This window comes from Dama dama, chromosome 21, assembly GCF_033118175.1.
Source record: "Dama dama isolate Ldn47 chromosome 21, ASM3311817v1, whole genome shotgun sequence".
Taxonomy (NCBI): domain Eukaryota; kingdom Metazoa; phylum Chordata; class Mammalia; order Artiodactyla; family Cervidae; genus Dama; species Dama dama.
In genome coordinates this window covers 22,579,427-22,604,491 of record NC_083701.1, presented here as the reverse complement: position 1 = coordinate 22,604,491, position 25,065 = coordinate 22,579,427, and the positions used below count along the sequence as shown (strand labels likewise).

Sequence of the window (25,065 nt, the reverse complement as noted above, 5' to 3'; positions counted from 1 at the left end):
TTATGTTACAGGCAAAAGGGTCTTTGCAAACATGATTAAGATACAGATATAGATATAGATGGGCTCCCCTGGTGGTTCAGTTGATAAAGAATCTGCCTGCAGTGCGGGAGACCCAGGTTCAATCCCTGGGTTGGGAGGATCCCCTGGAGGAGGGAATGGCAACCCACTCCAGTATTCTTGCCTGGAGAATCCCATGGACAGAGGAACCTGGTGGGCTATGGTCCATAGGGTCTTAGAGAGTTGAATACAACTAAAGCGACTTAACATTCATGCACACATGCATAGACACAAAGATGCAAATACATCCTACTGGTTCTGTGTCTCTAGAAAACGCAGACTAATATACCTATCACAAATAAAGCATTTTGCTAAGCTCTGGGAAAGAAGTAAGAAAGGCTTGAACTAAGGAAAGCAGTGGGAATGAATAAAGAGGGTGAAACTGAGGGTGTGGTGGAGATGTAATCAATAGACCAGGTCTGCTGGGTGGAGGAGGGGAGAATCTCAGGACACTCCTCCTGGCTTCTACCTTGGGGATGGTGGGATCACCAACTTCATCTGGAAAAAGAAACAATTTACAAATTTATACATAAATTTAATTAGTCAAAATAATTTACATCACTTGAAAAAATTTCTAATTAATCTAAAGATTAACTATTTGCTAAAGATAAATTTTGTCTGTAAATGCTCCTCTTTCCTCAGGAGAAACACCCTGGAAAGAAGATTCCCAGACATCAGACACTCAGTGCTTTGGAAACAATCTCCAAACCCTCGGATAGAGTGTGAGTTTTCTCACCTTCCTCCATCCTCTGCTCTCTGGTTTAACATCCTCCTTCCCTCTTCCTCCTTCCTTCTCCTACCTAGTTCTGTGAGTCATACACAGGAAGGAAAACTCTGTACAGAGCATTGGTAAGCACCATAAACTAAAGGAACCGGTAAACTACAGTGAATCTTTGACTCTTAGAGTTTGCAGTTATTCAGTCCCTCGGTCAGGTCCAAATTTTTGCAACCCCATGGACTGCACCACACCAGGCTTCCCTGTCCTTCACTATCTCCCGGAGTTTGCTCAAACTCATGTCCATTGAGTCAGTGATGCTATCTAACCATTTCATCCTCTGTCATCCCCTTCTCCTCCTGCCTTCAATCTTTGCCAGCATCAGGGTCTTTCAAATGAGTCAGTTCTTTGCATCAGGTGGCCAAAGTATTGGAGCTTCAGCTTCACCATCAGTCCTTCCAATGAATATTCAGGACCAATTTCCTTTAGTATTGACTGGTTTGATCTTCTTGCAGTCCAAGGGACTCTCAAGAGTCTTCTCCAACAACACAGTTCAAAAGCATCAATTCTTCCACACTCAGCCGTCTCTATGGTCCAACTCACATTCATCCCTGACTACTGGAAAAACCATGGCTTTGACTATATGGACTTTTGTGAAGACCTAGGAAATGGCAACCCACTCCAGTATTCTTGCCTGGAAAATCCCATGGACTGAGGATCCTAGTAGGCTACAGTCCATGGGGTTGCAAAGAGTCAGACATGACTAAGCGACTTCACTTCACTTCACTTCTTCAGCACAATACAGGTGTTAAAATTCAGGTCCACAATGTTCACTTTCCCAAGGTCCTGAAACAAATGAGGGGCACTATCCAGAACTGCAGAGGGTCTGAGCTTCTCCCAGTCACAAGCTAGCTGCCTCAGTTCACAGATGCTGCTAGAATTCATAACACTCTTGAGCTGTACACGAAGAACAGGTTACTCCTCACAGCAAAGGAAGCAGCCAAAGAGTGAGCATTTTGTGCCAGTTCCCTTGGCCTCAACCCCATGGAGTGATGCTAAGAGGGCCAGATGACACCTGGATGTGCAACGTGTTGTGTCATGTAAGAGGACCCCTAGGTTCATGAAACTCAAGTCTTATTAAAGGACAGTAAGCATATCTGTCTTTTACTCTGGGGAGAGACACATCTCTGTATACCTGGGCTGTCTGCTAAACACACGTCCTCGGAAAGAGAACAAACAGCAGCCAATGTCTTGATGGCAAGGTGTGTAACAGGCAGGAGATCCCCAGAGAACTGTCTCCCAGACATGGCTGGATTCAGAGCTGTTCTCCCCTTTCTCCAGCAGAGGTCTATTTTGTTCTGATGCTGAAGCTGAAGCTCCAATACTCTGGCCACCTGATGCAAAGAGCTGACTCACTGGAAAAGACCCTGATGCTGGGAAAGATCAAAGACAAAAGGAGAAGACAGCGACAGAGAATGAGATGGTTGGATGGCATCACAGACTCACGGGACATGAGTGAGCAAACTCCAGGAGATAGTGAAGGACAGGGAAGCCTGGAGTGCTACAGTTAATGGGGTTGAAAAGAGTCGGACACGACTGAGCAACAACAAATCCTGTTTTGTCCTGCAGTTCATCCTGGCACTCACCACCTGGAGTCCGAACAGATATTACACTGCAAAGCAAACAGCGCCCAACAAGGCTGCCCTCACGCCGGCGTCAGCTGCACTTCAAGGATTCCGAGGTCCTCCCCCAAATTCTGACCAACTGGTGATAAAGTCACAGGTTCCTATGACCCACTGGTCTCAATAATTTTCTAGAAAAACTCACAGAACCTAGGGAGGCTCCAGTTTTACTATGAAAGTGAAAATGTTAGACACTCAGTCATATCTGACTCTTTGAGACCCCATGGACTGTAGCCCACCAGACTCCTCTGTCCCTGGGATTCTCCAGGCAAGAATACTGGAGTGGGTTGCTATTTTCTCCTCCAGGGAATCTTCCCAACCCAGGGATCAACTCTGGCTCTCCTGCATTGCAGGCAGATTCTTTACCATCTGAACCACCAGGGAAGTCCAGTTTTACTATAAAAAGATACAAATCAGGAGGAACAGCCAAAGGGAGAGACCCATAGGGTGAGCGGGGGAGGGGGAGACAGCTCCATACTCTCTCCCTGTAAGTCTGGGCACCTCACCCCCCAGGCCTGTCCACATTCACCAACCAGGGAGCTCAGCTGAGCTCAGCTGAGCTCAGCATCCAGAGTGTTTGCTGGTGTTTCAGTGCGTGGGCATGACTGTTTAACTTATTGGCCGCGAGAATGAACCCAGTCTCCAGCCCCTGCCCCCTCCTCAAGGTCAGGGAGCTGAGAGTCCCAACCCTGTAATCACGTGGCAGGTCTCCTTGGTAAACCAGCCCCCAACCTGAGGTCACCTAGGAGCCTGGGGAGCACCGCCTCGTTACCATAACAAAGGCACTCCTATCAGTCAGAAATCTAGGTCTGGACCAGACAAACTGTCTTTTACACCACAGTTCTTTTCACAGGAAAAGCTGTATCCGCATCGCCTTTACCCACAGGGCCAAGGCTGGTTTTGAATGGCTGTTAGTAAGGGTGTCCTTGAGACTTTCTTAGAGGTCAGGCTTCATCTGCAAGTGGCCAGGCTTAAAACAGATACATTCATTCCAAAGATGACAACTGTATCTATGGCAACTGGTACATTTCCTATGTCTACCTTACTATCTTGTTAGAAATTTGCAAGCAAAAGATAGTGAAGTTTGTTATTTAAAAAAAAGTTTGAGAGAGAGAGAAATACCAAAGGCTTCTTTGGACAGTGTTTCAGTTTTGCAAGATGAAATTTGCGGGTGGACAGTGGTGATGGTGGCATGACCATGTGGATGAGCTTAATATGACTGTTCAGTTCAGTTCAGTCACTCAGTCATGTCCGACTCTTTGCAACCCCAAGAATGACAGCATGCCAGGCCTCCCTGTCCATCACCAACTCCCAGAGTCTACCCAAACCCATGCCCATCGAGTCGGTGAGGCCATCCAGCCATCTCATCCTCTGTCGTCCCCTTCTCCTCCTGCCTCCAATCCCTTCCAGCATCAGGGTCTTTTCCAATGAGTCAACTCTTCGCATGAGGTGGCCAAAGTACTGGAGTTTCAGCTTCATCCTCAGTCCTTCCAATGAACACCCAGGACTTATCTCCTTTATGATGGACTGATTGGATCTCCTTGCAGTCCAGGGGACTCTCAAGAGTCTTCTCCAACACCATAGTTCAAAAGCATCAATTCTTCAGTGCTCAGCTTTCTTCACAGTCCAACTCTCACATCCATACATGACCACTGGAAAAACCTTAGCCTTGACCAGACGGACCTTTGTTGGCAAAGTAATGTCTCTGCTTTTTAATATGCCGTCTAGGTTGGTCATAACTTTCCTTCCGAGGAGTAAGAGTCTTTTAATTTCATGGCTGCAGTCACCATCTGCAGTGATTTTGGAGCCCCCCAAAATAAAGTCTGACATTGTTTCCACTGTCTCCCCATCTACTTCCCATGAGGTGATGGGACCAGATGCCATGATCTTACTTTTCTGAATGTTAAGCTTTAAGCCAACTTTTTCACTCTCATCTTTCACTTTCATCAAGAGGCTCTTTAGTTCCTCTTCACTTTCTGCCATAAGTTGGTGTCATCTGCATATCTGAGGTTATTGATATTTCTCCCGGCAATCTTGATTCGAGCTTGTGCTTCATCCAGCCCAGTGTTTCTCATGATGTACTCTGCATATAAGTTAAATGACTATACTGCACATTAAAAAGTGGTTTCGATGGTGCAGTTTAGGCCACACACATTCTAGCACAATTTTTTACAAAACTCCCCCTTGGGTCACTTCCAGACTAATTTAACTTGAGCTTGAGGATAGAATCTTTTCCAGTTGGTTACAGCAAAGGTGTCCCTTCTCCATTCAGTCATTTGGGACCTTGGACAGCTGCAAGTGATGGGGAGGGAGAACGTCCCAGGGGGAGGCCATCTCTCCCCTGAGAGAGAATGAATGAATGGATGAACAAATGAATGGTTTGTCGTCTGAGACAACAGCCCAATTTTAACATCTCTAAGACCCACTTTCCTCTTAACTGTGACCACGTTTCACCCCAAGGATCAGGACTTAACACTGGTGGGCAAACAGTTGAGCAGCAAGAGCTATATATTTTAACCATTCCAGCTTTCAGGAATTTGGACTTTCATGAACACAGCTCTGACTCTAAGCCACAAAGGAAGTTCCACGAGAGTGCCATCCTATCCCCCCATCCCCCATATGGGTACCACTTGAATTTTCCCACTGTGTTCAGGGGCCAGATTTGGCTTCAAGATTTCCCAACCTTGTAGCCTTTGAGTCACTCATGACGCCTCTCTCCCCTTTCCTTCCTGAATTTAATAAACTACCATCAAATCTTCTTCTTCAAATAAAATGTTCTGCCAGGTCACACAGCGCAAACCTCTATTGTTGGAGCCACCTTTCGGGGGGAATTCCAGCCCCAGGCGTTCCCGAGGCCACTGAAACTTGGGGAGGGACCACTCAGCTCTCACTCCCTCCTTTCCTGATCACTGGGAGTCCAGAGGGAGGGAAACAGCTGGGTAAGAGCTTCCCACCAGCCCAGAGGCTGGGGAGCAGGGGCTTTCCCAGGCGGGCTGGCTCCTGGCAGACGAAGGTCTGACTTCCAAAGCATGGCCTGGGCTGGAGTCGGTCACCACCCTTTGAAAACCCTTTGAAGCTGGGCAGACGTCTGGCCAAGGGCAAGCTCAAGAATTCCTCCGCTTAGCCTGGGAGGGGTGGTTTCCTGTCTGCTTTTCCCAGGACGGAAGTGCAGTAACAATCATTTTGTATGATTCTCACTTTAGACACCAAAATCGAAAAAAACCAATAAAAATAAGCTTGATGTGAGATAACGCATCAGACAGGCCAAACCTTATTCAACTACTATCCAATAGAGACCTATTTTCATAATATACTATATTTTTTAATGATGTAGAGGCTCTTTCCATCAGAATCAGATTAAACATGTCCAGCTCCTTGAACAATTTCAGACTCTCTTCCACCTTGACTGTCCTTTGATGAATGTGTTCAGGTGGTTGATTTCTCTTAAAACTTGGTGCCCCACAGGTAACACAGGATTCCTGAGGTGGCCTTGAAGGTAAGCCTTCCTCATTTCCACATGTCAACCTAGGCTAAAATCCTTATTCTCTCCCCCATGAACTACTCCCAAGTTCAGGTCTTCTGTTCTGGACGAAGGGAATTGGGATGGAAGGCTTTTGTGTGTGTGTGTGGTTTTTTGTTTTGTTTCTCTAGGAGAGTCAGAAAAATCAGAACTAAAGAGTTCATAGAAATTGCTATTATAGAGCTTTCACTTTGTGGGTCCCAGCACATGTGTGGGTCAGGAAATCAATCTCAATAGGTTACCACCAGCTTTTCCTTTAAAAAATGGAGTAGAAGAATTCAGAGTGCATTGTATTTATGAAGGAGAAGAATTATTTCATGAAACTTTTGTATCAGATTATGTGTCCATGTGCCTGTGGAAAGACAGTGAGTGTACTAGGTTATGATTATTGAATTTTGGTCAAAAGAATTAAAAGTCACTGGTCTGGCCCAGCCAGGAATGGGCAGTGCACTATGATCAATAAGCACCCATCCAAAACCTTAAGTCAGAGAATGCCTGGCTTTATGCCTGGGCCTGACATGTAGGAACTGCATGACCAGGGGATGCTGTTAAACTGCATCAGAACTCAGCTCAGTTCTTCATCTCTGAAACAGGGAAAACAACAGTACTTTCTTCCAAGAGGCATGAAGGAGAAACACACTAATTCATATTTCCACAGACTGAGCACATTTTTACCATGTGCCAAGAAATGTGCCATGAACTTTGCCGTTACACTTCTGACCCTCAGTACAACAGCCCTTTGTGTTAGATATTGCTGATGCCATCTGTCCAATAAGGAGAGTGAGGCAGCCCGGTCCAGCCTGTGAACCTACTCCTTCCATGGCCAGTCACTCTGCTGTGATCAGTTGCTCCATTGTACCCAAATCTTTACAACCCCCATAGACTGTAGCCCACCAGACTCCTCTGTCTATGAAATTTTCCAGGCAAGAATACTGAAGTGGGTTGCCATTTCTTACTCCAGGGCATCTTCCCAACCCAGGGGTCGAACTCATGTCTCTTGGGTCTCCTGTATTGGCAGGTGGGTTCTTTACCACTGAGCCACCAGGGAAGCCCTCAGGTCTACTGTGCCTCTGTCCAAATGTGAGGATGCAAATAGTGTACGTAGCACTGTTAGTCCTAAGTACTTAGTCCTGACACCAAGGAGCCTTTGCAATTCAGCACTACTCAAAGGCAGGCTCTCCCCAAGATGAAGAGGGGCTTCTGGACCACAGGTTGTCTCCCTGCTTCCTTCGCCTGGAAAGTTGTACCTATTTGGCTCCACTAAACAATGTGCTTCATGATGAATTTCACTGACTCCTGGCAGGAGCTCCTACCTCATCCAGGAAGGGCAACAGGCCATTTCAGACTGGGTGATCCATGGCCTACCCTCTGAGCAGCACTGCGTGAAATGGCATGGTTACAGCATCACAGCTATTATGACACACATACTCATATCTCCCCTTTCATTGTCTAAAGCTGTTTTTGCTACTCCATTAAAGGCAGGAAACTTATGCACCCATCCACTTGTCTGCTTTCAGTCCACTGAAAGCTCCTGGAATCTTTATGACGTATACAAAGGCAGCCATGCCTCTCCCTGGCTTTGTGTCATCCACACACCTGCTAACCTTGTCTTCTGTGTCTTCATGGAAGATGCTGATAATGACGTTAACAGAGATCAGGCCAAAGACAGATCTGCTGCCAGGAACAACAACTGTAACACTCTCTAGTCCACTCAAGGCCTGTGTACCTCTGCACTGCCATGTTTGCTTCACTTTCTTTTTTTATGGTGGTTTATTTTTTTAACTTGTTGTTTTATATTGGAGTATAGTTGATTAACAATGTTGTGATAGTTTCAGGTGTACAGCAATTGTTCTATGTATACAGGTATCTATTCTTTTTCAATTATTTTAACATTTAGATTGTTCAAAATGTTGAGCAGTGTTCTCTGGACTATACAGTAGGACCTTACTGGTTATCTGTTTTAAATATAACACAACATCTATTTATGATAAAAAAAACTTTCTAGAAAGCAGGAATAGAAGGAACATACCTCAACATAATAAAAGCTATATATGACAAACCCACAGCAAACATTATCGTCAATGGTGAAAAATTGAAAGCATTTCCCCTAAAGTCAGGAACAAGACAAGGGTGCCCACTCTCACCACTACTATTCAACATAGTTTTGGAACTGTTGGCCACAGCATTCAGAGCAGAAAAAGAAATAAAAGGAATCCAGATCGGAAAAGAAGAAGTAAAACTCTCACTGTTGGCAGACGACATGATCCTCTACATAGAAAATCCTAAACACTCTACCAGAAAATTACTAGAGCTAATCAATGAATATAGTAAAGTTGCAGGATATAAAATTAACACAGAGAAATCCCTTGCATTCCTGTACACTAACAATGAGAAAAGAGAAAGAGAAATTAAAGAAACAATACCATTCACCATTGCAACAAAAAGAATAAAATACTTAGGAGTATATCTACCTAAAGAAACAAAAGACCTATATATAGAAAACTATAAAACACTGGTGAAAGAAATCAAAGAAGACACAAATAGATGGAGAAATATACTGTATTCATGGATTGGAAGAATCAATATTGTCAAAATGGCTATACTGCCCAAAGCAATCTATAGATTCAATGCAATCCCTATCAAGCTACCAACGGTATTTTTCACAGAACTAGATCAAATAATTTCACAATTTGTATGGAAGTACAAACAAACTTGAATAGCCAAAGCAATCTTGAGAGAGAAGAATGGAACTGGAGGAATCAACCTGCCTGACTTCAGGCTCTACTACAAAGCCACAGTCATCAAGACAGTATGGTACTGGACACAAAGACACAAATATAGATCAATGGAACAGAATAGAAAGCCCAGAGATAAATCCACAAACTTATGGACACCTTATCTTCTTCGACAAAGGAGGCAAGAATATACAATGGAAAAAAGGCAACCTCTTTAACAAGTGTTGCTGGGAAAGCTGGTCAACCACTTGTAAAAGAATGAAACTAGAACACTTTCTAACACCATACACAAAAATAAACTCAAAATGGATTAAAGATCTAAATGTAAGACCAGAAACTATAAAACTCCCAGAGGAGAACATAGGCAAAACTCACCGACATAAATCATAGCAAGATCCTCTATGACCCACCTCCCAGAATATTGGAAATAAAAGCAAAACTAAACAAATGGGACCTAATGAAACTTAAAAGCTTTTGCACACCAAAGGAAACTATGAGCAAGGTGAAAAGACAGCCTTCAGAATAGGAGAAAATAACAGCAGATGAAGAAACAGACAAAAGATTAATCTCAAAAATATACAAGCAACTCTTGCAGCTCAATTCCAGAAAAATAAATGACCCAATCAAAAAATAGGCCAAAGAAATAAACAGACATTTCTCCAAAGAAGACATACAGATGGCTAACAAACACATGAAAAGATGCTCAATATCACTCATTATCAGAGAAATGCAAATCAAAACCATAATGAGGTACCACTACATGCCAGTCAGAATGGCTGCTATCCAAAAGTCTATAAGCAATAAATGCTGGAGAGGGTGTGGAGAAGAGGGAATCCTCTTACACTGTTGGTGGGAATGCAAACTAGTACAGCCACTATGGAAAACAGTGTGGAGATTCCTTAAAAAACTGGAAATAGAACTGCCATATGACCCAGCAATTCCACTCCTGGGTATACACACTGAGGAAACCAGATCTGAAAGAGACACGTGTACCCCAGTATTCATCGCAGCACTGTTTATAATAGCCAAGACATGGAAGCAGCCTAGATGCCCATCAGCAGATGAATGGATAAGAAAGCTATGGTACATATACGTGATGGAATATTACTCAGCCATTAAAAAGAATACATTTGAATCAGTTCTAATGAGATGGATAAGACTGGAGCCCATTATACAGAGTGAAGTAAGCCAGAAAGATAAAGACCAATACAGTATACTAACGCATATATATGGAATTTTAAAAGATGGTAATGATAACCGTACATGCAGGACAGAAAAAGAGACACAGGTGTATAGAACAAACTTTGGACTCTGTGGGAGAAGGCGAGGGTGGGATGATCTGAGAGAATAACATTGAAACATGTATATTATCAAGTGTGAAACATATCGCCAGCCCAGGTTGGATGCATGAGACAAGTGCTCAGGGCTGGTGCACTGGGAAGACCCAAAGGGATGGGATGGGGAGGGAGGTGGGAGGGGGGATCAGGATGGGGAACACATGTAAATCCATGGCTGATTCATGTCAATGTATGGCAAAAACCACTACAATATTGTAAAGTAATTAGCCTCCAACTTATAAAAATAAATGAAAAAATAAATAAATAAATAAAACACAGAGGAGAGGGTATGGAGAAAAGGGAACCCTCTTACATTGTTGGCAGGAATGCAAACTAGTACAGCCACTATGGAGAAGAGTGTGGAGATTCCTTTAAAAACTGGAAATAGAACTGCCATTTAGTTCAGTTCAGTTCAGTCACTCAGTTGTGTCTGACTCTTTGCGACCCAGATGAAGAGTCCACGGACTGCAGCACGCCAGGCCTCCTTGTTCACCACCAACTCCCAGAGTTTACCCAAACTCATGTCCATTGAGTCAGTGATGCCATCCAGCCATCTCATCCTCTGTCGTCCCCTTCTCCTCCTGCCTTCAATCTTTCCAAGCATCAGGGTCTTTTCCAATCAGTCAATTCTTCATATCAGGTGGCCAAAGTATTGGAGTTTAAGCTTCAGCATCAGTCCTTCCAATGAACACCCAGGACTGATCTCCTATAAGATGGACTGGTTCGATCTAATTACAGTCCAAGGGACTCTCAAGAGTCTTCTCCAACACCACAGTTCAAAAGCATCAGTTCTTCAGCACTCAGCTTTGTTTATAGTCCAACTCTCATATCTATACTTTTTAAATTCCAAGTAATGTCTCTGCTTTTTAATATGCTGTCTAGGTTGGTCATAACTTTTCTTCCCAGGAGTAAGCATCTTTTAATTTCATGGCTGCAGTGGCCGTCTGCAGTGATTTTGGAGCCCCCCAAAATAAAGTCTGACACTGTTTCCACTGTCTCCCCATCTACTTCCTATGAGGTGATGGGACCAGATGCCATGATCTTAGTTTTCTGAATGTTGAACTTTAGGCCAAATTTTTCACTCTCTTTCACTTTCATCAAGAGGCTTTTTAGTTCTTCTTCACTTTCTGCCATAAGGGTGGTGTCATCTGCATATCTGAGGTTATTGATATTTCTCCCGGTAATCTTGATTCCAGCTTGTGCTTCTTCCAGCCCAGCGTTTCTCATGATGTACTCTGCATATAAGTTAAATAAGCAGGGTGACGATTTACAGCATTGACGTACTCCTTTTCTATTTGGAACCAGTTTGTTGTTCCAAGTCTGGTTCTAACTGTTGCTTCTTGATTTGCATACAGATTTCTCAAGAGGCAGGTCAGGTGGTCTGGTATTCCCATCTCTTTCAGTATTTTCCACAGTTTGTTGTGATCCACACAGTCAAAGGCTTTGGCATAGTCAATAAAGCAGAAATAGATGTTTTTTCTGGAACTCTCTTGCTCTTTCAGTGATCCAGCGAATGTTAGCAATTTGATCTCTGATTCCTCTGCCTTTTCTAAACCAGCTTGATCATGTGGAAGTTCATGGTTCATGTATTGCTGAAGCCTGGCTTGGAGAACTTTGAGCATTACTTTCCTAGCGTGTGAGATGAATGCAATTGTGTGGTAGTTTAAACATTCTTTGGCATTGCCTTTCTTTGGGATTGAGGCTTCCCTGATAGCTCAGTTGGTAAAGAATCTGCCCGTGATGCGGAAGACCTGGGTTCAATCCCTGGGTTGGGAAGATCCCCTGGAGAAGGGAAAGGCTACCCACTCCAGTATTCTGGCCTGGAGAATTCCATGGACTAGTCCATGGGGTGGCAAAGAGTCAGACTTGACTGAGAACTGCCATATGACCCAGCAATCCCACTGTTGGCCATGCACACCGAGGAAACCATAATTGAAAGAGACACGTGTACCCCAATGTTCATTGCAGCACTGTTTACTATAGCTAGGACATGGAAGCAACCTAGATGTCCATTGGCAGATGAATGGGTAAGAAAGCTGTGGTACATACACACAACGGAATATTACTCAGCTATTCAAAAGAATGCATTTGAATCCGTTCTAGTGAGGTGGATGAAACTGGAGTCTATTATAGAGTGAAGTTAAGTCAGAAAGAAAAGCACCAATACAGTATATTAATGCATATGTATGGAATTTTAAAAATGATGATGACCCTACATGCGAGACAGCAAAAGAGACACAAAAAACAGAGATATATACAAAGAGACATGAAGAACAGACTTTTGAACTCTGTGGGAGAAGGCGAGGGTGGGATGATTTGAGAGAATGGCATTGAAACATGCATATTACCATATGTGAAATAGATCACCAGTCCAAGTTCAACGCATGAAACGAGCACTTAAAGCCGGTGCACTGGGACAACCCTGAGGGATGGGATGGGGAGAGAGGCAGGAGGGGGTTCAGGATGGGGGACACATGTACACTCATGGCTGATTCATGTCAGTGTGTGGCAAAAACCACTACAACATTTTAAAGTAATTAGCCTCCAGTTAAAATAAATAAATTAATTAAAAAAAAAAAAAAAACACAGAGCACTGAAACACGAATGGAGAGGAAGCCCGGGGAAATAAGCTGCTGTGCGGGCTCCATCTAGTGGTGGCCACGTGTCAGTGCACTCGGACTGCAGAGATGCTGAATGGAAAGATGCTGGAGGGACAGATAATGTCCATTTAACAATGAAACAAACAAACAAAAAAAAACAATGAAACAGAAATAGACCCACACAAACACAGTTCACTTTTGGCAAAAGTATTTACAAAGGCAACTTAGTAAAGAAAGTTTTATATTTTCAACAAATGTTTCTGGCACAATGGAGTATCCCTGTGCAAAAAAGGAAAAAACAAAACAAAAACGAACCTTCACCCATGCCTCATAATGTGTACAAAAATTAACTCAGAGTAAATCATTGACCTAGTTCTAAATCTAAAACTTAAAAAATTCTAGAAGAAACTGAGGATAAAATCCCTGTGAACTTGGGTGTGGTGAGGAGTGTTTAGATATGAGCCTAAAAACATGAGTCATAATAGAAAATCTGTTAAATCATACCCTTAAAAAATTTAAAACTTTTGCTCTGTAAAATACACTGTTAAGAGAATGAAAAGTCAAGCCACAAACTTTGAGATAAAATATTTATTCTACATCTGATAAAAACCTCATATCTGTGTGGCATATATAAAGAGCTCTTAAAGTGCAACAATGTTTGAACCACCCTACCCTTTAAAAATGAGCGAAATATATGAAAAGATACTTCTCAAAAGATAATAAACAGATGGTAAATAAGCATGTGAAATGAAACATTAAGAAAGCTAAATTAGAGAATTCCCTGGTTGTCCAGTGGGTAGGACTCCCTGAGCTCTCACTGCCAAGGGCTTGGGTTCGATCTCTGGTCAGGGAACTAAGATCCTACTTGCTGTACAGCTGGAGGAAAAAAAAAGAAGAAAGCTAAATTAAAACCACACATTGGGACCACTACATACCTCAGATGGCTAAAAGTTAAAGACCAACCATGCAAGAATGGTGAAGGTGCAGAGCAACAGAAACGCTCATTCATCATTAGCAGGAACACAGATGACACAGACATTTTGCAAAACCATTTGACAATTTCCTACAGTATTAAGGGAGCTTCCCTGGTGGATCCCATGGTAAAGAATCTGCCTGAACTGCAGGAGACACAGGTTTGATCCCTGGGTCAGGAAGATTCCCCTGGAGGAGGGAACAGGGTTAGACACATGCTTACCACATGACTCAGAAACCCCACTCCTAAGCAAACTGAAGATACATGTTTCCTTAAAAACCTCTGTGCAAACGTAACAGCTTTATTCCCCAAACTGGAAACAACCCAGATGAGCTTCCACAGGGGTCTGGATATGCACACTGTGTCCAAGCACACAGCAGAACGTGACTCTGCCAAACGAAGGACAGACTGTTGACTCACACAACAACCGGGGTAAGCCTTAAGTGGATTTTTCTAAATGAAAGAAGCCAGAGCTAAAAGACTTCTTACTGTACGATTCCATGGATGTGACCTTCTGGCAAAACTGTGCCGACGGAAGTCAAATCAGAGGTTTCCAGGATTAACTGAGGGGACAACACAGGGACTGTTCGGGGACCAGTGAACATAAATCTCCTGGAAGACGACAGATAAGATGATAAAGTGTGAATAAATGTTTTCCCATTGGTAGGCTTGATGTAAGGGAAGTATATGTAAAATACTACATCCAGCAAACAGAAAACATTCCCCCGGTTCAAGCACATGTGAGATAGTAGGAAACTTAAGCATAAACAAGCATTAAGTCAAAGGGAAATTCAATACATATTAATATCTTTAAAATTATATGCTGACCAATTATCAGATCAAAATTCAGTAATATTAAAAATCAAGGGCAAAAAGATTTCCAATGCCCCCCTCAACATACACACTGCTTTAGAAAATACAAAGTAAACTTATAAATAACTCATGGACAAAAGGAGAAATCATAAGAAAAATGACTAAATATTCAAATTTAAGTGAAGATAAGACTGATACATATTTTTCCATCATCCTATTTGTATATACACACACACACATAAATGTGTGCTATATAAATATACAAGTGCATGCTAAGTCATTTCAGTCATGTCTGACTCTGCAACTCTATGGACAGTAGCCCACCAGGCTCCTCTGTCCATGGGATTCTCCAGGCAAGAATATTGGAGTGGGTTGCCATGTCCTCCTCCAGGATATCTTCCCAACTCAGGGGTAGAACTCACATCTCTTCGTCTCCTGCATTGGCAGGCAGGTTCTTTATGACTAATGGCACCAGGGAAGCCCATGTACATACTTGTAAGTACATATATATTTGTACATATATATATATATACACACACACACACACACACACACACAAATAGGATGATGGAAAAAAGACAAAGGATAAGAAACATAGAAAAAACAGAGGATAGGTTCAAGAGTGCTAACAGTTGATAACAGTTTTTCCATAAAGACACACATGCACAAAAAAAGACAGTTTTATTCTAGAAATAATTATAGAAATTCCCCGACTACTGAACCAAACGAGCTCCAAACTGAGTGGGCTTACTAAGTTCCCAGGATAATAAAAGAAAATGACCTACACTGAGGCATATGACAATGAATGAGAGCCAGGTACGAGAGACAGATGGTAATTACAAGTATTTCAGAAACTAATAAGAATTATGTGAAATGATCAGGAACAATACACATCTCTTCTCAGTAAGCCCCTGAAGAGTGTGGTCCACCAGAACAGTGGCATAAATACAGGGGGAGAACCAGATGCAGGAGCCCGTGGGAGAACTTCGGAGAAAGTCCCTTTTCCTTTCCTTGTTCAAGCCTCTGATTCCCAGCATAACAGTGAAGAGAAACTCCCGGAGGGGCTCCCGGAGCAGGCCTAGAGCACAAGTTTAGATCAGAAAGAGTAGACAGAGAATTCTCAGAGGCTGGTCTCTGAGAAAGAAAGAATACCCGTATTCCCCATCCCGATCCCCCCTCCCACCTCCCTCTCCACCCGATTCCTCTGGGTCTTCCCAGTGCACCAGACCCGAGCACTTGTCTCATGCATCTCACCTGGGCTGGTGATCTGTTTCACACTGAAAAATAAATAAATAAATAAAGGAGAAATTGAAACAAAACAAAACAAAAAGAAAGAAAGAATACCAATCAAATATCTGATGTGTGTGGCCAACAGTGAGAAGAGGTTGAAACTTACAGAGGAGACCTTGGGAAGCCAAATAGGCTAGGAAAGCAGAAAACCAAGGAAAACAAAATCCAAGAGCCTATAATTAACTTGAGGGAGGGAAAGGATTATGAAACAGGAAACGTATTCACGCTCTACTGCACAGCAATTCTGCAAATACTACTTATACATCCATACAATAGTGCAGAGCCGAGTATCGATTCAATGTAAAACGGTGACCCTGGCTCTCCTAGGAGGGAGGCAGAGGACGGATGTGGGAGCACCCCTTATCTTCTGCAGCAGGAAGTCAGCAGATAAACTGAAACAGTGAGCTATGAGAATACATCATGGTGATTAGAAATAAAGACATACACATACCTGTGACTGTTTCATGTTGATGTTCGGCAGAAACCAGCACAATATTGTAAAGCAATTATCCTACAATTAAAAATAAATAAATTTGATTATAAAAAACATACACATATAGGTGCAAACATGTATGCACATTATATTAAGGAGAATTCTGAAAAAAAATAGAAACAAAGAGATTAAAAACTCTAAAGAAACTGAAAAATGAACAGCTGCTTGCCTCTTGTGAACTGTGAATTAGTGATGTGGATAGTGGGGAGGGATTACTTCTTTAAAATTCTTGGTGATACTTGAAAGCTAAATACACGTGGTACTCTGTTCAGTTCAGTTCAGTTGCTCAGTTGTGTCCAACTCTTTGCAACCCCACAAACAGGCCTCCCTGTCCATACTCTGTGGGCTACCACAAAATCAATATTTAGACAGAATGTATATATGCTTAAGTGTTAATACTAGGACAAATTGAAATTAAAGAGGTAAGCATACAACTCTAGGAGTTTGTAAAGGAACACAGTTAACCCAAAGAAAGTAAAATGAAGTAAATAATGCAAAATAATGCACTAAGAGGAAATTAAAGAAGTAAGAGAGGGATAGATAAAGGCAAAGGGTGAATCTTTGAAACAAACCAATAAAACATATGGGGCTTCCCTGGCGGCTCAGTGGTAAAGAATCTCCCTGTCAATGTAGGAGGCTCAGATTATATCCCTGGGTTGGTAAGTTCCCCTGGAGAAGGAAATGGCAACCCACTCTAGGATTCTTGCATGAGAAATCCCATGGACAGAGGAGCCTGGTGGGTTAGTCCATGGGGTCACAAAGAGTCGAATATGACTTAGTGACTACACAACAACAGCAACAAATAAAAAAATAGGTCATAAAAGATACAGTAAAACTTTAAGACATCATAAAAGAATACCCCGAACAACTATATGCCAATAAACTTGACAACTTAAATGGAATGGAAAATATGAACTGCCAAAATTAACTCAAAAAGAAACTGAAAATACGAATAGACATAAAATATTAAAGAAACTGAATGAGTCATCAATATCAGAAAATCTCCAGGCTTAAGCAGTTTTAAAGGTGAATTTTACCAAAACTTTGAGGAATAGATAATTACTATCTTTACTTTAACCAACTCAAGAAAACAGAAAGAGAATGAAAACTAAACTCATTTTTTGCCATTTATAAACCTTGATATCAAAAACAGAATAGTATGAGAAAGGAAGCTTTAACCAAGAAGGACCACTAAAGCACAGGGAACTCTGCTCAGTATTATCGTATATACGCTTAGTCACTCAGTTGTGTCTGACTCTTTGTGACCCCACAGACTGTAGCCCACCAGGCTCCTCTGCCCATGGAATTTTCCAGGCAAGAATACTGGAATAGTTTGCCATTTCCTCCTCCAGAGGTTCTTCCCAGCCCAGGGATCTAACCCACATGTCTTGCATCTCGTGCATTGATAGGTGGATTTTTTACCAGTAGCGCCACCTGGGAAGCCAATATTTATATTACAAACATTATACTATTTCAGATGAGAAAACTGAGGCATAATTAAGCAACATACTAGGAAATCCTCCTAGTTGCGATAGTGAGACAGGGACAAGAAAGTATCAGTGTCTTCTCAGCTTTTTTAATCTGTAAAGTCTAAATTCTGAACAAGCGGCTCATGTGCCTGGTGAGAGCTGGGCCTCCATGGCCCTGGCTTATCTCAAAAAGAAGCCTTATTAGATGCCACAGTTGGCACACAGGCTATCAGACACATGGGTCCTTCTTTGACTTTGCTAGTTCATGATAACGTGAGACAGTGTCAATGAGACATCACTTTACACCCTTTTATACTCTTCACAGGCTTCCCTGGTGACTCAGATGGTAAAGAATCTGCCTGCAATGCAGGAGACGCAAGAGACTCAGGCTTGATCCCTGGGTCTGTCCAATCCCCTGAAGAAGGGTCACGACAGCTCACTCCAGCATTCTTGCCTGGGAAGTCCAATGGACAGAGGAGCCTGGCAAGCTACAGTCCTTGGGGTCACAAACAGACAAGACTGAAGTGACTGAGTACGCACGTGTACCCTTCGAAACTGGAATCCTGGAACTCCTCTAATGAAACTAGTCAACATGTCCTCCCTCTTTTCATACCAAAGATTTATTTCAAATATTTTATGTGCTAATAACCTTTGGGTTCTAATATGTTAGTGTGACTCTATTCAGTCATATTTGCAGATGCAGAATGCTTTCAGTGGTTCATTCCAGTATCTGGGTGATACGTAGAGTTTGATTTATACAGGGTTGGAATCACAGAACTGGAAGAAACACAGCCCCCCGCAGATACAAAGTCGCTTCCTCAATATCATATTCAGGGTCAAAACTAGAACCCTACCCCACTTGCCCAAAAAAATTAACCCTAAGGAATACAAGCTTGAAAACAGGGAGATGTTGTGGCAGTAAAATCCACCCTTGTGTCCAGCCTGGTTTCCTCAAGCCTGCTCCACGTGGATGTCCCTGAAAGAAGGAAAACAACAACAGGATGCTCTCCACTCACACGGCTGCAGCAGCCCATCACTGGGGATCTTATTTGGGGACCAGAAGTGTGGAGCTGAACACAGAGCCCTCTCCCTCACTACATGCACTAATGCAAACCAAAAGTGAGTTGTTCTGCCTTTCCTCCTTCCAGGATAAAGCATGTTCAATTTCTCATCTCTATTAACCAACTTATCTTCAAAGAATGTTGCAAGGACGTGAGTGTATTCTGTTTCATATGTTTTTCTTACCTACCTTGACACGTTCATGCTGTGACTGCAAGTGATCTGACAAAATTGTACATCTCAAATCCCAACAAAAAAAGGGAGGGAGGAACAATAATCTAAGGCACACTTAACGGCCTTTCGGATATCTTAGCTGACTCAGTGGGGGTTTTCCAATACACATGACTTTTTTCAAATCCTTATGATCCATGAATGTTTCCTCTAGACACTTCAAACAAGTATGAACACCACACTAGCTCACATGAAAATCTTACTCTAAACCCCATTAAAATAGTTTTCACTTCTCTACCCAAAATGGAGAATAGTAGAGGCTGAGATTCTAGTTACTAGATAGAAATGTCAAGTCCTTCCATGTGATAATTTCTTTTAAAAAAAAAAAAAAAACATTTATTTTTATTTATTTGGCTACATAGAGTCTTAGTTGTGGCATGTGGGATCTAGTTCCCTGACCAGGGATCAAACCCAGCCCCCTGTATCAGGAGCGCAGAGTCTTAGCCACTGGACCACCAGGGAATTCCCTAATAATTTCTTAATAAACTACATTATTAAAAATTCAGAACACTATGATTTGCAATATACCTACATGGTTTTCATTAAGCATAAAAATTTGAAAAGGCTTGAGTCTTAAGAACAAGAAAGTAAATTGAAAAATCTAGCTTAGTGAAAGTGTCAGAAAAAAATATCTGAGTTCTAATCCAAATTTTAATATTTTTATTGATATTTTAAATACCCACTAATACTTTTGGAGTCTGAGCAGCTCATATCATAAAAATAAAATAGGGAGAGTTTTTCCTTCCTTTTGTTGTCACTTCTGGCTCAAGCTTCTTATAAAAATACACATCCCTTCCCCATCAGATGCTAACGTTGAATCAGGGAGAAAGCAGGGACCATCGTGGGCGGGGGCGGGGGGGGGTGGAGGCCACCTTCCATCCACCAGAGAGCGATGCATTTGCTTTGGTACCATCCTGCGCTCCATCTCCTGCTCTCAGTGAAACACTCCATCAGAAGCTCTGTACTTTTTCACATCTGAATTCTATTTACAATCTAAATCATTCACTCTCCTCCTCTACCACATCAAACATGCTCTGGAATTTCCGATCTTTAATAAGGAAGTAAAAACCCCTCCCTTCTCCCCAAGTCCAACTTCAGCTCTCCCCCCATATCTTGGCTCTTCAGAGAGTGGTACACAGTCCTGGCTGCATCCCTTACCCATTGCATCCACACCTCATTCAGCTCCATCCCAGCTGGTCCACTGAGATTGCTCAGGTCAACAAACCCCAGTTTGCCATTTCTGTTCTTTGTAACTGAACACCCCCAATTTAGCTGGCCCCCAATTTAGCAGCTGAGCGCAACAATATAATATGATCTCCCAGCTCCGTGGGTTCTCCTGTAAGATCTGTCCCAAAGTTGCCATTTCAGTGCATCTGAACATGGAATTCTGACCAACAAGATCAATGGGTCTCAGAGTAAATCACTTAAAACCCCTGCATTATGGTCTCTGCAAACTGATGAAAGTAACTATATGCACCAATCGACCCTGAAGAGTCTTTGGACTCCAGGACTAAAACACATATAAGAAGATTTTCAAAATAGTGAAGCTCCATGTCAATGTTGGTTCCTGTTTCAAACACTTTTGGGACCAAAAATATACCTATATATATATTATGGGCTCTTTTGGGACCAAAAAAATATATATATATATATATATTATGGGCTCAGACTGAAGAATTATGGACCTCTTTGTTCCCTCCAGTATAAAGAAATGTTTGTAAGGCTCACACAGTGCAGTCTGATTATATTAGAGTTTTGTAAGAATAGGGGAAAAAACTGGGTGTAAAAAAAGAATAGATGATTTTTTAACAATTAAGAAACATAACTGAACTAACTCTTTGAACTTCAATGATAGGGAAATTATGTCTTTGTCAATATGTTATATATCAAATCCAGGTTTTAAAAATGTAAAAAAAATTAAAAATAAAAAATGTAGTAGATAAACAATTATAACACGTGCTGGTACTCATATGCTGAAAGTGAAAGTTGCTCAGTCGTGTCTGACTCTTTGCCACCCCATGTATGCCACCCCATACAGTCCATGGAATTCTCTAGGCCATAATACTGGCGTGGGTAACCTTTCCCTTCTCCAGGGGATCTTCACAACCCAGGGATCAAACCCAGGTCTGCCTCATTGCAGGCGGATTCTTTACCAGCTGAGCCACAAGGGAAGCCCAAGAATACTGGAGTGGGTAGCCTATCCCTTCTCCAGCAGATCTTCCCGACCCAGGAATCAGACTGGGGCTCCTGCATTGCAGGCAGATTCTTTACCAACTGAGCTATCAGGGAAGCCCACTGATACGCTATGCCTGAAATATTTTTAATATTTGAATATTTAAAAATTATCAGGAAATTGAAAAGGTTATTTGGCAAAACCACTAATTTCCCCCAGTTAAATCTTTGTAAACAGATTGAGCACAACTCCTTCAGAAAAAGTTCTTCTTTCAAATACGGGGATAAGAGCTTAAAATAAGGATGCACCAAAGGGATGCAGAGCTTAACAGCACACACGCTGGACCGCACTCTAGGATGGTTTGACACGAGGGCAAATTATTCCATTTCTTCAGCCTGTGTCAGCTCCCAATCTCATTCCTCTCCCACCCTGCAGAGACCCAATATCCTCAGTTTGGTTTTAAATATTCCCCTGCATACATTTCTTTTAAAGCAAAAATGTATATGATTGGCAAAAATGTATAATTGTTCTGCATTTTCTACACTTTAAATAAACAGGAGACTGCACACTTCTGTAACTTACCATCTTGCCTAACATCACCTTTTGTATCTATCCATGTTAATACTTAGAGCTAGAGTTCATTTTCATAAAAGTATACTTACAGGTTATTGGGCATTTTAAATTTTATTAAATATTATCAAATTGCCCAGAAAGTAGTAGTACCAATTGATACCCCCAACAGCAGCCTGAGTCTCTTTTGCCTTATAATTCAGTAAACATTTGCCCATCTGGTAGATGAGAAATAGTATACACTGCACTTGCAATGGCATTTATTGACTAAAAACTGGTAGTGGGGGGTGGGGGCAGGAGTGAGACTCTTGTATTATGTGTTTTTTTTTTCATTTATTTTTATTCGCTGGAGGCTAATTACTTTACAATATTGTAGTGGTTTTTGCCATACATTGACATGAATCAGCCATGGATTTACATGTGTTCCCATCCTGATCCCCCTCCCGCCTCCCTCTCTTGTATGCTGTTTTATTAGCCATTCTGACCTCTTCTTCTTGTCCTTCCTATTCACATCTGCTGCCTATTTTCTCTCGGGTTGTTTTGTCTTTCTTTTTTTTTATTTTTAGGAATTTATTGCATATTTTTGAACCTGTCAATTTGTGCAAATATTTTTCCAGTTTTTAGTTTGTCTCTTAACTTTGCTGATGAAGCCTTTTGATGTCCTGAAATTTTAAAATTTAATTTACTTGAATTTATCTATTACAATTTGTGCTTTTTATATTTGGTGTTCTTTTCCCACCCACCCCCCAAAAAAATCACTCCTTGCTCTTACAAAATGTTGTCCCATATTTTTTGCAAATAGAATTCTGAAGGTATATCCCAAACTGGGGGTCTTCCCCGGTGGCTCAGACGGTAAAGAATTCACCTGCAACGTGGGAGACATACGTTTGATCCCTGGGTTGTGAAGATCCCCTGGAGAAGGGAATGGCAACCCACTCTAGTATTCTTACCTGGAGAATCGCATGGACAGAGGGCCTGGCGGGCTGCCATCCATGGGGTCACAAAGAGTCAAACACAACTGAGTGGCTAAGCACATCCCAAACTGACAGGGAGTGTATGCCTGAGATGGTTTTTACTTTCTTCCACATCCATTAATGTATTTTACCTTTCACAGACTCTTCAGAGTAGATATTATCAGAGTTGACAGATAAGGAAAATAAAAACTGGGAAATATACGTAATTGGTCCAAGGACACATGGTCTGTCAGTGACCAAGAAAATGGAAGTGAATATCTTCATCTAAATGACCTCTAGGCATGTCAAGTTCATCAGCATTTAAATCTGGAATCTTATCTTGACCCCTCCTTCCACCTCCTCGCTCTTCACACTAGGAAGTGCCCTATACCTGGCCAGGTGCAGCAGCCTCAAACTTAAGGGCTGGTTGGACATCGGGTTTTCCAAAAGCTGTGGACATCCTCCCCAGCCCCCACCAGAGATTAGAATGCAATCAGTCAGGGTGAGACCAGCCATTGATAGCTTCTGAAGCTCCCCAGACAATTTTAAAATATACCTATCAGGGCTGCAAACCACTGGAACAGTGCCCCACCCCAACCCACCTCCACCTCTATTTAGTGATGCTGGGGTATTTGGAGCTTTCCACTGGGAGTGAAACTGTCATCTAGCAGCCAGAGGCTGGTGATGCTGCTAAGCAGGAGAAAGTGTTAGCCACTCAGTTGTGTCCGACTCCTTGCGACCACAGGGACTGCAGCCCATGAGGATCCTCTGTCCATGGGATTTCTCAGGCACGAATACTGGCATGGGTAGCCATTCCCTTCTCCAGAGGATTTTCCTGACCCAGGAATTGAACCCAGGTCTCTTGTACTGCAGGCGGAATCTTTACCATCTGAGCCACGTGGAAACCATATTGCATATAATTACAAAGGGTTCACAGAAGCCGTGAAGCCCTCCTCGGACACTCCCAAGTAAGAACCCCACCTTATCTCTGAACAGAGGGTGTGCACTGAGATGCAGCTGGGATGGTCTGAAGCCCCTCCTGAAAAGTCCAGCTCTTAGCACAGCCCACTCCAGCTCATCTTGGTCCCAGAAGTTGCTCTGCATACCAGCAAGTGCTCCCAGGAACCTCAGAGCCTGTGGGTGGTACTTCCCCGCCAGCCACACCTTTCCTCCTGGGTGCGGGCTCAACTCTCTCCATCCAGACTCAGCTCCAGAATCACTCTCCTTGGCCACCTTTACTGACCACTCAGTCCCATCCCCACCTTTGCTCTCAGTAAGAGTCTCTTTCCCCGTGGTCCCTTAGTTCTCAGAGCACATACCTGCCAGAGCCCTTCCTGGACTTTATTGTGTTGTGATATTTTTCTTCCATTCGTATGAGTCTTCCATCATGTCTGGGTTAGCAAGGGTATCCTTCAACTCTGAAAGCTCCATGTCTGGCACAAACAGGAGCTCAATAAAGGTTGCTAGTGAGTTTTAGTCAGTTCAGTTCAATTCAGTCATTCAGTCGTGTCCACCTCTTTGCGACTCCATGGACTGCAGCACGCCAGGTTTTCCTGTCTATCGCCAACTTCCAGAGCTTGCTCAAACTCATGTCCATTGAGTCAGTGATGCCATCCAACCACCTCATCTTCTGTCCTCCCCATCTCCTCCCGCCTTCAATCTTTCCCAGTATCAGGGTCTTTCCAGATGAATCAGGTCTTTGCATTAGGTGGCAAAAATATTGGAGTTTCAGCTTTAGCATCCGTCCTTCCAATGAATATTCAGGACTGATTTCCTTGAGGATTGACTGGTTTGATCTCCTTGCAGTCTAAGCGACTCTCAAGAGTCTTCAACACCACAGTTCAGAAGCATCAATTAAAAAAAAAAAAAAAAAAAAAGCATCAATTCTTTGGCACTCAACTTTCTTTATGGTCCAACTCTCACATCCATACATGACTACTGGAAAAACCATAGTTTTGACTAGATGGACCTTTGTTGGCAAAGTAACATCTCTGCTTTTTAATATACTGTCTAGATTGGTCATAGCTGTTCTTCCAAGGAGCAAGCGTCTTTTCATTTCATGGCTGCAGTCACCATCTGCAGTGATTTTGGAATCCAAGAAAATAAAGTCTCTCACTGTTTCCATTGTTTCTCCATCTATTTGCGATGAAGGGATAGGACCAGACCATGATCTTAGTTTTCTGAATGTTGAGTTTTAAGCCAGCTTTTCACTCACCTCTTTCACCTTCATCAAAAGACTGTTTAGTCTCTCTCCACTTTCTGCCATAAGGGTGGTGTCATCTGCATATCTGAGGTTATTGACATTTCTCCCGGCAATCTTGATTCCAGCTTGTATTTCATCCAGCCCGGCATTTTGCATGATGTACTCTGCATATAAGTTAAATAAGCAGGGTGA

The 25,065-nt window shown here is 42.4% G+C and overlaps 1 long non-coding RNA gene across 1 annotated transcript in view; it reads right to left on the bottom strand.

Moving 5' to 3' along the window:
* Positions 1 to 330: 330 nt before the first annotated feature.
* Positions 331 to 25,065, bottom strand: part of LOC133042289 (uncharacterized) — a 61,364-nt gene continuing 36,629 nt past the window's right edge. The window contains exons 2-3 of the long non-coding RNA XR_009689467.1: positions 16,174 to 16,233; positions 331 to 555 (exon numbers count right to left, since the gene is read on the bottom strand). This is a non-coding gene — a long non-coding RNA (uncharacterized LOC133042289). The remainder of the gene's footprint in view (positions 556 to 16,173; positions 16,234 to 25,065) is intronic.